Source organism: Peromyscus eremicus, chromosome 14 (assembly GCF_949786415.1).
Source record: "Peromyscus eremicus chromosome 14, PerEre_H2_v1, whole genome shotgun sequence".
Classification (NCBI taxonomy): domain Eukaryota; kingdom Metazoa; phylum Chordata; class Mammalia; order Rodentia; family Cricetidae; genus Peromyscus; species Peromyscus eremicus.
In genome coordinates this window covers 2,945,066-2,962,122 of record NC_081430.1, presented here as the reverse complement: position 1 = coordinate 2,962,122, position 17,057 = coordinate 2,945,066, and the positions used below count along the sequence as shown (strand labels likewise).

The window sequence follows — 17,057 nt, the reverse complement described above, 5'->3', positions numbered from 1 at the left end:
ATTACTGGTATATCTACACACTCCCACTCTCCACTTTCCCAGTCCTCATGAACTGAATGAATTAATCCAAAGCACTCCAAAAAATACCAGCAGTTCCTGGCAGGGAATGAGCACATAGTAATTGACCTTCCGTTAATAGAAGGGTGATGGGAAGAGTTGGCTCTTAGCCAGGCACCTGGCTTTGCCACCAGGTGTGTGACCTTGGGCAGTAGCTGTCTGTCCAACTTTTCATCTGCTAATGACAATAACAGTGCCACTATCCCAGGGTTGATATGAATATTAATTGAGTTAATATCTGCACAGTACTGAGAACAGAACCAGGAAATTTCTAGGTGTGGCCTTTGTTAAGATATCTACAGGCTGGGGCTGGAGAGGTAGCACAGTGGTAAAACACTCCTACTGCTCCTGAAGAGTCAGTTCCCACCACCCATGTCAGGTGGCTCACAACTCTGACTCCAACTCCAGAGAATCTTCTCCTCTGGTCTCAGTTGGCACCATATTACACAATACACATGCACATTCACACAACAGAAATTAAAAGTAAAATATTAAAATGCCTGCTCATGCATATGTATGAACAGGAAGGGCATGGATGTTGATGCTCTCGAAGGTTATGTTTCAAGCCTGTTGTTACTGTCCAGGTCACCTTGGATAAATCACCTGCATCATGGAATCTTAAGTTCCTTGTAACAGAACTAAGATATGTCTCTAGGAAGCTTTTATAGACTAAAGTACGTTATTCAGTTTGGTTCTGTTCATTGATTCTGCATCCTTGATCCAACCTCCCATGAGTCAGAAAGTTTGTTTTAATTTAGTTTTGTTTTAATTGTACTCTGTCCTGCCCAAGGATGGGCTTTTAAACTTTTCTTGCCATAATATCTGAACAATATAGATTATAATTATTTTCATAGTGTTTACATTGTATAAGGGAAGGATGAAAAGGAATCTGAGATGACTGAAGTCTGCCAGAGAACAGCTATAGGTCTTTGGTATAAGGGATGTGAGCATCTGCAGGTTTTGTTATCTGCAGGGAGTTCTGGGATTGACCCTCCCATACTGAGGACCACTTTCACTTTGTATGAAAGCACAGAATCAGCAGAGCACACATGAGATGCTTCATCATCTTCTCTTTCCTCCAGCCCATTTTTCCTTGCAATCTCACAAAACCCCAAATCTTCGTTACAAGCTAGAGTTTTATCTAACACCCTGTTATGTCTTGCTATTCTTACTGGTCTCTGTTCTGTTTCCTTTGTGACAAATTTGGGCTCCAACTCTCTAGGACCCTCTAGAGGATTTTAGTAATTCTTGGAGGTGTTTAATTACAGCAGTTGAATTTGTAAAGGGCCCAAAAGGACTTTCCACAGCAGGAAAAGGTTAGGGCATTTTGTGAGGGTATGAGGGGGTCTCAGGGGTGCAGGTGCATCTGGCTCTCCCAGACTGGCTGCCTGGGCCCTGGTCTTCTCACAGCTCACACACAACATTCTAAGTCTGTCAGTGGGATCTATCTAGTTCCAGTTTCTCTCTTGGCTTTTTACTCTGGGCTTATAAAAACAAGAAGGGATAAGCATAAATAACTGTTTTTTATACCTTCATACATTCAATATCATGCTGTACATTATTTATTCAGAGGACCACATCTTATTTTTCATTCACATTTAGCTACCAGATGATCAGTTTTTATTGGGTTGTGTAACATGAGATGATCAAGCCATTTAACCTTCACACTGAGACATGTGTGGAAGGTGAGTTTCTCAAACCTGGATGAACTCCCTATCTTCAGGTGCCTATAAGAGTCAGGATGAGTTAGCACACTGGACCTGTGGTCAGTCAGAGGCCAGTACAGAGATGATTTAGAACCAGTGACCCTATTCCCCACACCTAGGAGTCACTTCTTGTAGCTGTCTAACCTGTAACATCAAATCCTATATAACTTTCTTGCTTGGATGCAGTAATACACTGAAAACATCTGAATTTCGTCTAAATTACTGGGTTTGATTCTCATTCAGGTCTTAAACAGACAGTTTGTATTCTAAGAGACTAAGTTCTAAAGAGACGGGCTTCTGACCAAGCAAGGGCATTTGCTTGACTGCATTTTCTAGCACAGCTCCTTTCTCCTGCCCTCCCTTCCAGGCTTTATTCCTTGATTGTAGTTCACTTACTACCTCCTCCTCCTCCTTCTCTTCCCCCTTCTCCTCTTCCTCTTCCTCATTCTCCTCCTCCTATTTTTCTCTCTTTTAAAAAAGAGATTTAAAAGAGATTTCATCAGGTTTAAGAAACTCACCTTCCACACATGTCTCAGTGTGAAGGTTAAATGGCTTGATCATCTCATGTTACACAAACCCAATAAAAATTGATCATCTAGTAGCTAAATGTGAATGAAAAATAAAATATGGTCCTCTGAATAAATAATACAACATAATAGTGAACATATGAAGGTATAAAAATAGTTCTTCATGCTTATCCCTTCTTTTTTATAAGTCCAAAGTAAAAAGCCAAGAGAGACTGGAGGATTGGCTCTATTCTAGCGGAGGTTTCTTACAAAGCTTCTGTAAATTCCTTTTGGAACCATGTTAGGCTTAAAGGCCTAAGGAAAGCTTGCAACCTCCCAGAACAGCTGCCTGCAGTGAGGTCAGATCTTTATGAAATACACAAACCACTGTTCTCTTGACTTATCCAAAGCCTGTCTGTCAGCTTCAACCACACAGCTCTGCACAGTAACTTTATCCCTGAAGCCCGGGGTTCTCCAGAGATATTGACAGTGAACACCAGACATCACCAGTCTTCTCACACTTCCAGCTGCTGCTGCTGCTGTGGCACATGCAGCCTTCTCCTTCACCTTCTTCTTACAGAGAAGATGTCTCCATTGCTACTCACATCCAAAGCATCACTGTGAAGCAAGGCACCACACTGTGCCCACCCTTGCCTATTCCAAAGCTGTCCCCACCTAGTGTCAAGTATGCCAATCCTGGTCTAGCTTCTGGGACTGGTATTTTCTGCAGTCTGGGATGTTCTGGTGACACACCCTTTCCACTTACACTTGTTTATTCTAGCATCTTCATCTCATCATTAAAGCACAGGTCACTGAAGACTAGGCGAAGACATCAGAACGACAGGTATCACGCCATTTTCTAAGTTCCATCAGGACCACCCCTCCTCCACCCTGATCCTGGGCCATTGCCATGACACCTGGTGCCCCCAATTCCTCTCCTTCCTAGGAGGCTTCATCGCTCAGGAGTGTAGCCTTATGGAAGGTACATCGCTCAGGAGTACCTTATGGAAGGCACATCGCTCAGGAGTACCTTATGGAAGGTACACGACCCAGCGTTCCCAAGCTCCCATCCATGTCATATCAGAGGAGGAAGGAGGTACAGGTAGCTTCAGCCTGGACCTACAGACACAGAGTAAGGAACTAACAACTGAATGAATTCGTGAATAAAAAGGCAGAAAGGATGACCAGAGGAGCATGTAAAAGGCAGGTCCAGGTATAGGTGAGTCAAAAGAAGAAAAGATTGGGGAGCAGACTTCTGTGGGCTGCACACTGCCAGCCCCACTTTATCTTGGAGGGGTAAAGAAGAGATTAACATCCCATCATTTGGTACAGGTGTCAGAAGCATGAGTGAATTAGATCCTTTACAGATCCTCTACATTACATCACCCCAAAAGAGGTAAGGCCTCTGGACCCTGCCTGTACTAATTTTGTGTCAACTTTTCAATCAGTAAAATTTTCCCAGGAGGAAAAGACCTGAAATGATCCTTTCAAACTTAATTTCATGTATGCTGCTTTGGAAGCAAGTAACTTCCTGCCACGAAGGTTTCACATATGCAGACTGTAAAGCTGAGATGCCAGAGACCCTCTTAACATTGCCCTATAACTCAGCAACTCCAAACAGGCCAGAGAAAGGACAGAACACATTCTTGGTAGAAGACCAGAGTTCTTCCCGTTACCAAGTGTGGAAGCACCAGGGAGCAGCCTTCTGGCTCATTGTCCGTTCTGACCTTCACAATTTGCCACGGCCCAAGGCTTTCATACTTGCAGCTGGGCAAACATCAAGAATGTGAAGCTGCTGGTCCCAGTTTGCAAAGTAAAGTACTCAAAACTGAGTTGAGAGTAGAGCCTGCCCGAGGACGCTCGGCAGGGGCAGGCTGGCCAGGCCCATCTCGCCGCTCTTCTACCTGCACTTAATTTAGTTTGATTCCTCTAGCTGTATATCAGTCTACTTGGTGGATCCTTTGCATGCTTCATCCCTCTTCCTTTAGGAATCTAGAAGAATGATTAAGTCTTAGTACTTGATACATTTGTTGAGTGAATAAAAAAGTGACTAAATTAGCAAGTTAGATTTGAATAGGTAGATATTCACACTTAAGAAACAATTACCTTTGGGCTGGAGAGATGGCTCAGAGGTTAAGAGCACCGACTGCTCTTCCAGAGGTCCTGAGTTCAATTCCCAGCACCCACATGGTGGCTCACAACCATCTGTAATGAGATCTGATGCCCTCTTCTGTATACATAACAAATAAATAAATCTTTTTTTTAAAAAGAAAACAATTACTTTCTACTTCTGTAGCATAGAGGAATCAGTGGCTTCCATAACACTTTGTTAACCTGAGATTTTAAGGAAGATATCCTATTGTACTTAATTCTTGGGCTAAAGAAAACGAGGAGTTTCAGTTGGCTCAAAGGAAAGGAGGTGCAGATACTTGAGCGGGAAAGGGAATGACTGAAGAAGAGAAGCCCATCCCAGTAGATCAGCATTGACATCTGTCTGTCCGAACTCAACCACGCCCAAGTTTCAATTCCTGATCCCCAGACAAGCCTCCAAGGACAAATGTTTACATTGCTGGTCCTGGGGCTTCTCTGCAGGGTTTACTGACTCTGACATCTTCACACTTTCTTCCTTTCTAGCCCGGCCTCTGCCTCAGACCAAGCAGTCAGGCTGCATTTTCTGGGTGGATGAAGAATGCCTGAATTATATAGTTTATAGCCCCAGTTTGCTAAAAAAGCACCTTCATCGGTATTGAAAATGGATGTCCCAATGGTGGACATACAGTTAAGTGAGTGAGGACTGGGCTTAATACTGGCTAGAATAGTGTTCTACATTAGTTCTGGTTCTGACAGGAACTGGGACACACTCACACTGAATAACTGAGGTCAGGGTAAGAGAAGTCTCTTATTGCCGAGATGTGCCAGTATTTTGAGATCCCCATGAGGAATGGTATAGTAACCCGAAGCCAGAAACAGTGAGGGATCATCATCACAGCCCTCCATACCGAGGGACAGGAGGAGACAACTCTCTTGAATTCTAAGAGAAACTGTAGCTGTGGGAGCTATGTCTGTCAGTGAAAGGAGTCTGCCAATAGCCAACCAGAAGGAAGGGAACCTAGAAAAAAAAAACTCCCCTTCAACCCCCTGCAAATGTTGCCTGCTGGTGGATTCTATCTGGGAACTGGAGGCTGAGGGACATAATGAATGCAGGTCAGATGATCATAGTACAGGGAGGTGTGGGGAGTGGGTTTGGAAAGGCCATTGGGAAAATCTAGTAGAGGTACCCCTCTCTCCAAGACAGCCACTTCTGAAAGGCCAATGTCACCCTCACTCATTCTTCCTGGGTCAGGTGTCTCTTTGCAAGGCAAGGCCTGTACCTTATGTGGGCAGCTCTCAGAGCCCTGAGGATGATACCTCCTTTATGCAAAGGATCTCAAATTACAAAATCAATGGAAAAAATACGTCATTCCAAGAGAATGTCTTCACAAATATGTTTCTATTCTCGTTCCAACTTGGCTCAGTTTCCTCAAAGAAGCTCTTCCTTTCCCCAGCAAATGGTGTGGCCATATACCACCTGATGCAGAGATGGACATTTCTGTTAACCTTGTTCCCCTTGCCTTCCATAGTCAAACAAGTGGTACCGACAGGCTGGTTCCCTTGGAAACCCATCACCTCTTCTCCATCCAGACTACACTGTCAAGGTCATTAGCACTTCTCCCTGGATTGACCCTTACATTTCCAAATCTAGCCCTCCATTGCTGCACTTGTGCATCTCCACTTGATCTGCACTCTCACCCCACAGTCAGAGCACTCCTTCTAAACAAAAAGTGCCACCTTATCACTCACTGTCTTCCTGGGGCTTCACCCAGTGCGTCCATCTGCTCCTCTGGCTCTTCAGGGTTGCAGTCTGCAGACTGCCGTGTCAACTTCATCACGTCACTTCACACCCCTGTGGCTGTCTAACAGGGAACTCCTGCTCCAGCCTCCTGCACACCTGTGCCCAGTATGGACTCTGCCTGGAATGCCTGATAACACTATGGCTCTAGGGAGTCACCTCTGGAGAAAGTGCCTCTTCCTTTTCCTCTGCAGGCTAACGCGATACCTTCATCTGTGTGTTGTGTTTTCTACACTCCAGGAGCCCCTTTGTGAACCTCTTGATCACATCAATAATGTGATGAAGAACTCATGGTGAACTTTCTCATTTGTCATTCTCACGACCCCTCTAGCCCTCTTGCCCAGCACATGCCTGGCTCTACCTAACATCAGTGTCTCAGTTAGGGTTTCTATTGCTGTGAAGAGACACCATGACCACAGCAACTCTTATAAAGGAAAACATTTAATAGTGGTGGCTTACTTACAGTTCAGAGGTTCAGTCCATTATCATCATGGCAGATGGGATCCTGGCAGACATGGTGCTGGAGAAGTAGCTGAGAGTTCTACATCTTGATCCGCAGGCAGGAGAAGGAGTCTGTGTTCACACTGGGTGTAGCTTGAGCATAAGAGACCTCAAAGCCCACCCCCACAGTGACACAGTTCCTCCAACAAGGCCACACTTCCTAAGAGTGCCACTCCCTATGAGCTCATGGGGGCCAATTACATTCAAACTATCACAACCAGGTGTAAGTGTTTGTTGAAACAGGACTAGTTGTAATGAAATGGGCTGTTACTGCTGGGCTTCAATTCATCTGTGTTGCAGGTAACCATGGACTCTGTCAACACAGTGTGTCTGCTTTATTATTTATGACATGATTACCATAGCTTATGCACTGCTGCGTGTGTTAGAGGCACATATTTGTGTGGGAGTACTTGTGCCCGTGCGTGACAAGGCATCCTCATTCTCACTCCCCTGTTGGTGGGGGCAGGAGTAGAGGACTCTGCTGCAGTTGAAACTTCGGCCTTAGTTTTGGGGAATAAAAACTTGGAGTTTTTATTCAGTGCTCAAGTAGACAGAGACCTGGGCCATCAAGAAAATTCTGCTTCCTATCTGGAAGCACAGTTGGATTCCTTAGCCGAGGTTGTTCTTCAACAACTTTATGTGACAAGGAGGTCTCTCTATAGCACTGGGAGAAACTTGTTGCCTCTCTTCCCATAAACGAAGGATAGAAAAAATTTAACAATGGTCAGAAATAACCTTCAGGAAAGAAAAAAGAGACATCAAAACTGTAACAGCTGGCTGGGCGGTAGTGGCGCATGCCTTTAATCCAAGCACTCTGGAGGCAGAGCCAGGCAGATCTTTGTAAGTTTGAGGCTAGCCTGGTCTACAGAGTGAGATCCAGGAAAGGCACAAAGCTTCACAGAGAAACCCTGTCTCAAAAAAAAATGTAACAGCTGGTACCAGTCTTTGTTCTCCTAGTCCTCCTGGTTAACTACTCTCCTTGTGGCATTGGCTGGGCCAATTACCCTTTTACTCCTAGACTTAACTACTAATGCTAAGAAGACAGTATAATCCTCCCCTTAGATGAGGCCACACCAATTCTATTAATAAGGGTTCTGAGGAACAGACTGTGGACTCATCTGGGGGGAAGGGGGTTATATTGTCTTCTTAGCATTAATAGTTTAACAGGATTTACCCTCTGTCTTACATAGCTAAGTAGGCAGTTGAGCAATCAGGGTCCAATAGTGAATGATAGGAGTCAAAGAATAATTGACCCAGCCGCTGCCATTAGTAGAGCAGTTAACAAGGGATGGGGCAGGGGCAGGGGCCAGGTGGGCCAGGGGCCAGGCAAAGCAGGAGAACTAAGATTGGTACCAGTTTCTGGATTTTTGATGTCTCTTTTTTTCTTTCCTAAAGGTTATTAGAATGGTTTACAGGCTGTGGTCCAGCTAGTCCAACAATTGCTGTCTAACAACAGAAGGCCCAAGAATCTAATAGCTGTTCAGTCCACAAGGCTGGATTTCTCAGATGGTCTTTATTATACACTGGAATCCCAAAGAAGTGGGCTCTAATGCCAGGGAAGGAATGAACTTGCTAGTGAGGAGAAGCAGGCAAAGACAGCCAGGTTCATTCTTCCGTGTCCTTTATACAGGCTGAGAGCAGAACAGGCGGCCCAGATTAAAGGTGGCTCTTCCCACCTCAGATCTGGATTAAAGATGGGTCTTCCCACTTCAGATTATTTAGTTAAGAATAATCCCTCACAGGTGTACCTAGCTGCTCGGGTTTTAATTAATTCTAGATGTAGTCAAGCTGAAAACCAAGAGTAGCCATTGCAACAACTTAAAGAGGGCAGATTCATGGTGGGTTCAGAAGCTTTGGTCCACAGCCCCTGGCTGTATATTTCTGCACCACAGTGAAGCAGTACATCATGTCCAAAATGTGTAGCAGAAGAAAGCAGCTCGCCTACTGGTGACCAGGCAGCAGAGAAAGAACCCAGAAGGGTCAGGACACAAGACAGCCCTTCAAAGGCAAGTCCCAGTGACCTACTTACTCCACCCGGGCCGCACCTCCTAATGGTCAACCCAGCTGGACACGCATCAATAGATCACTCCACTGATGAAGTTAGCAACTTCAGAATTCAGTTGCATGCCAATAGAACCATGAGCTGGGAGCCAAGCATTAGTGTGAGTTTGGTGGGGTGGGGGCATTATTTCATATTGAAATCAAACAACAGCCAGCATTGCTATAATCTAGTTTGCAGATGAGGACATCAGAATATCTCCATTTTGAATCCTCGCAGTCCCTCTTGTTGCTTCAGACACTGTATCATCAATTGCTCTATGCAGGTTTGCTGAGCTTCGTTCAGGGACAATTGAGTAGTGTCTGGCTCTGGCCCACACTCCTGCTTCCTGCCTTGGGATGTCTCTGATACCTTATATGGAGACTTGCAGCATCCGCTGGAAGCTTACATTTCACACAGTTTAGAAGGGGGCCAACAGATAATGCTTTCCAGAGTCATCTGAGACCCTCTTTGTAGGTTTCCTCTAAGGTCCAATAGTCTGTTGCCAGGAATGATGACTAGCTCACTAGTGTACCTTTGCGTGGCTCCTCTTCTGTCCCCATTTCACTTCTCTTCCCACACTCTCATCCCCGAGGAGTTCTTCCCAAATGAATGACATGTACACAGTTTCCATTCCTCAGACTGTACTTCCAGAGAACCCAGACCAAACTCATGAGAGATTATTTATTAAACAAATACTAGGTTTGAAATAGAATACTAGAACTCATGGTCAGATCCTCTGACCCCAGATTCCATGTGATATCTTTATCGACTTGAAGGATCCAATAGTCTCTATGAGCAAAGACTGGGGCATATAAACAAGTAACTCCAAAAGGTCAGTGTCAAATCAAACCTGGAAGGTCTGCCTTTGAAGCACACCGAGAAGGGATTAATTCCATAGGTCAGACACTTGGGATATGCAGGAAGTAATCCCCAGAGCAGAGAGCAGAGGGCCATTCCCTAACATACATGTTATAGTCTAGGCTCTTCTGCTATCTTTTCTCACACCATCATCATTTCCTTCCTAGTATTTAGCACAATGTAAAAGTAAATATTTATTGCTATTTACTTTCTGTCCCCTACAAGAGCAGGGACCCTGTCAATCTTGTTCATAGACATTTGAACACTGTATCCACAATATTTAACACAGTCCCCAGGACTTAAATGGCAATCATTGAATGTGTCAATCCAAAAATAAAGTCTTAAATGTTAAGTTAAAAGTTTTGTTCTTAAATAATGAGAGACTTAATGGTATTAAAGGTGAAATGAAAAATATAAAGAAAGTCGTAGAAGGAGGAACATATTGCCTATTCAATATAAAAAAGAAAGTCTGCAGTTGGGGTGTGTAGGGTGTATTTATTTGAAAGGTAAAGAGGAAGAAAGGGACAGGGGAAATTATTTAATATTAAGGCCAGATACTTTTTATGGCTCCATTCTTTGCACTGGATGATAGCATTGCCTCTGCTTGGTAACTGGTTGTATTGCTTGGGTCCTCCAGGTCTGCTATTGCCTGAATTAGGTATGCTTTCTCTCTGTCAGCTGTGGACCTTTTGAGTCCAGGTTTGCTTGTACATTGTGTGAGCTTGATTACCTGTTGTCAGTGACACCAGACACAGCTTGGGAAGTTAGGTGTTGACAGATCCTGGCCTGAGTCTCGACCCATTGGCTGTACTCCTGGTTCTGTCTACCTCTGAGAATCTGTTTAAGAACTTGCTGCTCTTTCTTCTGTTCTCACTCCAATTTCTACAGTATTACCATCAGCTTTCACATCCGTAGGAACAGGAAGAAAACTTCTCATTCATTTGTCCAAACAAAAGAGGTGGAAGAATGGGCTGAGCACATACATCTGATTGACTGTGAACTCTGAGCTGTTCAAATGGCGTGCGCACGTGCATGTGCTCAAGTATGTGTGTGTGTGCGTGTGTGCAGGGGTGCATGTGTGTGTGTGCAGGGGTGCATGTGTGTGTGTATTGAGCTATTTGTCCTCAAACTTCTGATCTTGCCTTAGTTTTCATGTGCTGAATTAACAGGCAGACGCTCCTACACTCAGCCTCAGACATACCGCTGATTGTCTAGTGATTGGGAGATTAATTCCTTAGATTCATCCCTCATCTCTCAACCCTGGTTACCAAAACCTGAATGCCTTGATGCATGTGTATTAGACAATGAGAGACCTAGTTCTGTACAGTCCTCCCTTAGCTCAACTTTTAAAAATAAATACATTCCAACTATTCAGCAGCTCCTAGACTGTTTCTCTGCTCTTTGCAAAAGCCCAGTTAGAAGCAGACAGCCACCTGTTCCTTCCCGGCTCTTAGTAAGATACTTTTCTACCCTCAGTCTACTGGTATTTCAGGAACCAGTGAAACTCACCTTTAACACTGTTTATTTTTAGTGTCTCTGCATTTATATTTAGAAGGGAAGATTGGTCATGCCTCTGGGAGCATCATTCTTTCAATTTTTGCTGGATCACAGGGAGGCCACGAGGAGAGAAAATTAGTAGCGCATGTAACTCCTCATTTATTTCCTGGAGCCAGTGACCCAGCACAGGCACATGTGCCAACCATGCAAGGACAAAGCAGGAGGCCTGGATGACCTTCAGTTGCTTAGACCAGGCCATTCACTGGTAGACACAGGCTTGCTGCTGGACTTGGCGGGGATCCCTAAGAGAAAGGGCATGTAGGAAATTATGGATGTCAACAGAGATGCTGCTAAGAGCTGAAATAAAATTGCTCCTTCTCTGTAGCTGGCCACACATTTTCTTTTCCTTTTTGTTCTCACAGAACATATTTTTGCACATTTAATTTTTAAAATAAGTGATATTTACATATCTTAAGATGAAATCCCAAAGGAAGAATTTATCAAACATATCATATGAAAAGGATTTATATTTCTAATATTTAAGAACTGCTAAAGCATTTGGTAACAAAGGACCAAAATCTTCAATGAAAAAAAAAAAAGCAAAAGACAGTTAAAAAAACAAATAGCAGATTTCAGAGACTCATGGCTGAGAATAAGTAGCTATGGTACACTCGTTCCTAAACAGGGGACATCTATATCTTCCCTTCCAGGACTTGGGGAGTATCATAGAAAACAGGGTAGAAAGAATGTGAGATCCAGATAATGGGGGGGAAGACTGGGACTGGGTCTGAACAAGGCTGGGCCTGTCAACACTCAGTCATAGGTGGGCAAAGGGCTCTTTGTGAACTATTTGCTTTTGATAGATCCTGGGGAAAGAGGAGTCACTTTTGTCTTTAGTGGTATAGCCACTGCTAAGTCCCCCATGTGCCAGTGGATAGCTCCATGCCCATGTTAACAAGGAGGCCCTCATGAAGCTCTGTAGGTTACCAAACAAAAACAAAAACCAGCCAAAAAGAGCTGTAAGTGGTGGGGGTGGGGGACTTATGGGGAGCTTGACCTGAGTGGGAGGGAGACAGGGAGATGGAAGGGGTGAGATTATCGGTATGCATTAAATATATGAAATTGTCAAATGAAAAATTTAATAAAAAAAGAAAATTAGATGCAAATACACCAATAGGCATGTGAAAAGCCACTTAAACTCCTTGTAAGAAATGGCTAGCTATACCATTCTTCATCTGTCAAATCGATAAAAATTTAAAAAATAGGACAATAGAAATCTTTTGGTGAGATTGTGGGAAATCATCTATTTTAATGTCTCTTGAGAAGAAATTGTTAGAACCCATAGAGTTCAATAGAGGAACAGAACTGATAGAATGGATATATATGCATTAAAAAAGGGATTTATTAGAGTGCCTTCTAGACTGTGGTCTGGCTAGTTCAACAATGGTTGTCTCCTGATGGAAAGGACAAGAACCCAGTAGTTGTTCAGTTCATGAGGCTGGGTATCTGAGCTGGTCCTCAGTCTACTTCAGAATCCTGAAGAAGTAGGTTCTCATATCACTAAAGGAATGCCTCAGCAACAGGGTAGATAAACTTGTCAGCAAGAGTGAAGTTAAAGGAGGCAAAATAAAAGCTTCCTTCTTCCACATCCTTTTAGGTAGGCCATCTTCCAGCCTCAAGTGATCCAGACTTTGAGTGGTGCAGCTGTAAGTTTTCTTCAGTCCTGCCCAGCCCTGCATTTGGGATGAATCTCTCCCTCCCATGTCCTGCAGCCACTTGGACCCACGTAAACATACAGAGGCTTATATTATTTATAAACTGTATGGTCTACACATCAGGATTCTTGCTATCTAGCTCTTATATCTTAAATTAACCCATTTCTATTAATCTATGCATTGCCATGTGGCTTTGTGGCTTATCGGTACTTTTACATCTTGCTTCTCCTGGTGGTGGCTCCCAGCTTCTCCCTAGACTCCTCCTTTCTCTTTCCTGTCTTTCTCAGATTTCCCACCTGCCTCTAAACTGCCTTGCCATGGGCCAAATCAGCTTGTTTATTAACCAATGGGAACAACATATATTCACAGAGTACAGAAAGACGTTCTCCAGCATAGTGGGTCATTTCTCCTCAAGTGATCCAACCAAAATTGTTCAGAGGTGTGCCCAGATGCTTAGGATTTAGTTTATTCCAGGTGTGACCAAGTTGACAACCAAGATTACCCATCACACTTAGAAATATTTAACAAAACTAGATATGCACTTGATTAAAAAAATCACATTTCAAGGAATATATCCTAAAGAATATTCCCAAGAGCAGAAACACACAACATTATTCATTTCTATATTATTTTAAACAGAAAACATTGACAACAACCCTCATGCTTGTACATGGAAGACTGGTGACATGGAGAAAGGAGAGCATTGCAGTGGAATGTGTGGGGTGAGCTGCCTGTGAAAGTGAAGGACGTCAGAAGGATTCGATGTGGAGACAGCTGGAGACCACAGCAATGGGGAAGTAAAGTGTGAGAAAGCAGCTGCACTTGTGCACCACCTCTGGAATTGGTGACATTTCTAACATTTTTATCTTAGAAACAATACTGTGGCAAATGCTTTATTTATTGTAGTTGCCTTATACACTCCTAATATTGGAATTTCCAGCTGTGTAGTGGTGACACAGGTCTTTAATCCCAGCACTTAGGAGGCAGAGGCAGACAAATCTCTGAGTTCAAAGCCAGCCTCATCTACAAAACAAATTTCAGGACAGCCAGGACTACATAGAGGAACTCTGTCTTGAAAAACAAAACAAAACAAAACAAAACAAAAAATGGAATTTCTGTCTCAGAATGTTTAAAGATATTATCTGTTACTGCTATGGTGACTTTGTTCTCTGTGAGTGGAATGCCAATCATTTCTGCCATCAGGGTAGGAAAGTACCCATTCCCACTATGATCAGCCTTGTTTGTAAATTTATTTCGGCAAATGTAGTAGATGGAAAAACAGCTCCACGTAATTTCAATATGATTTATCTTTCTGTGAGTCACGTCTAGGCTCCTTTCATACATCTAAATGTAGTTGGCTTTCTTTTCTTTTCTTTTCTTTTTTTTTTAACTCTTACTCTTCACTCTTTGGAATCCCACCACCCAACTTCCAAGTAAACACATGGAGACTTATTCTTACTTATGAATGCCTGGCCTTAGCTTGACTTGCTTCTAGCCAGCTTTTCTTAACTAATTATTCCATTCCCTTTTGCCTCTGGGCTTTTACTTTTCCCTATTCTATATACCTCTCTTTACTTTTTACTCCATTGTGGTGGGGTCCTGTGCTGTTGTTCCCTTTGGGGGAGGGGGCAGAGCCAATGACACAGACTCTGGGAGAATGTTGAAACAACAAGCTCAGTTTATTCTGGAAGAGGCAAGCATTATATAACCTCCACCCCACCCTGGGGGAAGGTCTGATAAATATGCATCTGCTGGTGTGACATGGCTGCCTTTCATTGGTCCAGGTCATCTCCAGATCATGTCTTAGCTGCTGTTGCTAAGGCTCATAGGTAGACCCAGGTTGGCTCTCAGAAAGTATCTTATTACTGGTTTGGATCAGCTGGCCCTCAAGCCTGTTAGGGATGAGTCATCCCATATATCCACCTCTTTTTATTATTTAATGGGACATGCTCAGTGGGAGCGAGGGTGCATTACCCTAACCTTGTTGACTGCACCTCAGGAGAGCTCAGCATAATGGATTGTGCCTGCCTTAGGCTGGCTTGCCAAACAAGCTCTTACCTGTCTTTGACTACCAGCCCTTAAAGAGCATCAATCCTGGAGAGCTGTCTGGGTGGTAAGTTTTTAGCAGTAGCCTTCTGTATCTCAGTGAGCCATGTGTGCATTATCTCTCTAAGAGGATTTTGTTCTGGGTGTCTGAGAGCCAACAAAACCTGTAGGGTTGACTTTGTGGCTGACTTCTGTTGGTGAACCTGTTGTAAAAGACATTTGAACAGGAGAAAGATTAGTCAAAAATTCAGTCTCCAGGACATGGATGGGACCCTAGTCATGTTTATATGAAATGTGCTAATCAAAGTCTTTTAATGATGCATTAGTGAGCATGTAGGGTGTGAGGCAATTGCTTGATATCTATGGTCACATGCCAGTAATGACATGACCTTTGCTAATGCCACAGTAGCAGAGCAAATCATACATTACTCTTCTGAAGCTTCTTCTTTGGCCAAAGTCTCTCAGTCTGTTGCTGGAAGCACATCTCTGGAGGGTATCTATACTAGCATGATGGTATTCTGGGGAAAAATGCAAGCATACCCTCACCCCCAGATTAATAGGTGAGCAGGGGGTTGCCATTGAAGGGTAATGGGATCTCTCCAGTGCACCAAGGGCAATGGTATCTCCCAAGGCAGGTAAGCCCAATGTTTGTAAGCAGGGCTTAATCCCTTGTCATCAAATGTGAAAAAGAACTTCTGCCAGGGCCAGGTTGGAATCTCTCTTGGCTTCTGAGGAAATTATTTTTTTCCAAGAGCTCTTTAAGGGTTCTATTAGTTCCTCTACAATGGCCTGTCTCTGTGGAATATATGGGATTCCTGTAGTATGGGACATTTTCCATGAACTCACAAAATCATTAAACTGCTGTGATACATAAGCTGGGCCATTGTCAGTCTTAATGGCCCAAGAAACTCCCATGACTATCATTACTGACTTGAGTGCCTTAATAACATTAGCAGCATTCTTTCCAGGCAAGGCCAGGGCATACACAAAGCCCAAGCAGGTATCTACTATTACATGTACATATCTTAAGTTGCCAAAGGGTGCATAATGTTTGCCATATAGCGTTGGGCAATAAGCCATGGTGATTTACCCCTGCTCTTTGGAGGGGCCCTAAGGGGGCAAGTGGTGCACTAGTAGCACAGGCCCTAGATAGATGTTTGCACTGAGAAACTGTCAATTCTGGGAGCAATTTTGCAGGCTCTGTGGTGATAAATGAAATTGCTGCTATAGTGCTCTAGCTTGTTCTAATAAATCTATAGCCACTGTTAAAATGATGGTATCAGTTATCTCATTCCCCTTGGCCAGGATTCCTGGTAGTTTGGAATGTGACTGAATATATGATAAATACCAGGGCTTAATTCTTGTATTAAGAGATTGTATTGGCTATTGGATTTAGAGCATCTTTAACCCTTGAGAATGCCAACACTCTTATTGCCTATACAGTGTACCGACTATCAGAAAAGATGTTAACAGGCTCATTTTGACACTCTACTCGGATTTTGAAAAGTGCCAATAATTCTCTCAGCTGTACAGAACCAGGATTGGGAAGAGCATATGTTTTGTCTTCTTCTCCCTTTCTCTGAATCAATATTCCATATTTATTCTTGTTGGCATCTAAGAAGGCTATGGTCAAATGAGGAATGGCCTTAGATAATGGTACTGAGTGAATGAATATCTCTGTTGGGAGCATCAGAAGCTCCACTAGTATTTGACTTTTTGGCAAATGATTGTCAATTGTTCCAGTAAAACCAGAAACCATATCTTGAAAGGAAATGGAATCTTCACAGAGAGTCTGTGTATTTTTTAAGCAAAATGGGAAAATTAACTTATCAGGTTCTCTTCCATAAGTACTTCAAGCTAGCATTCATGCCTTTAGTCCTATTTTAAATGTTTGATCAAATTTAGAGGTAGCTTTATGTAAATCTGAGTGTGACTGATGAATCCATATTAATGGACCAGCCTACTGGAGTACTCCCAGGAATCCTCCTGGTGTCCATAGGATTATAGCTAACAAGGAAAACTCAGGATTATTGGGCTGCTGGATGACAGTGGATAGTATAGCAAGAGACTTTTCTAGAACATTTTTCACCACAGCAGTGATCTTGACATTCTGTGAGGGGCAAGTAGGGCCCTCTAAAGAGAAGAACAATTCCCTCACTTCCTGTTCTAGAGTAGATAGGAAGAGTTTAAGCCCATTTATTGTCCCACATAATTGCTGTAGTTCTGAAAGGGAGTATTTGT

At 43.3% G+C, this 17,057-nt stretch overlaps 1 long non-coding RNA gene across 1 annotated transcript in view; it reads right to left on the bottom strand.

Moving 5' to 3' along the window:
• Positions 1–14,425: 14,425 nt before the first annotated feature.
• Positions 14,426–17,057, bottom strand: part of LOC131924371 (uncharacterized) — an 82,553-nt gene continuing 79,921 nt past the window's right edge. The window contains exon 3 of the long non-coding RNA XR_009382871.1: positions 14,426–15,019. This is a non-coding gene — a long non-coding RNA (uncharacterized LOC131924371). The remainder of the gene's footprint in view (positions 15,020–17,057) is intronic.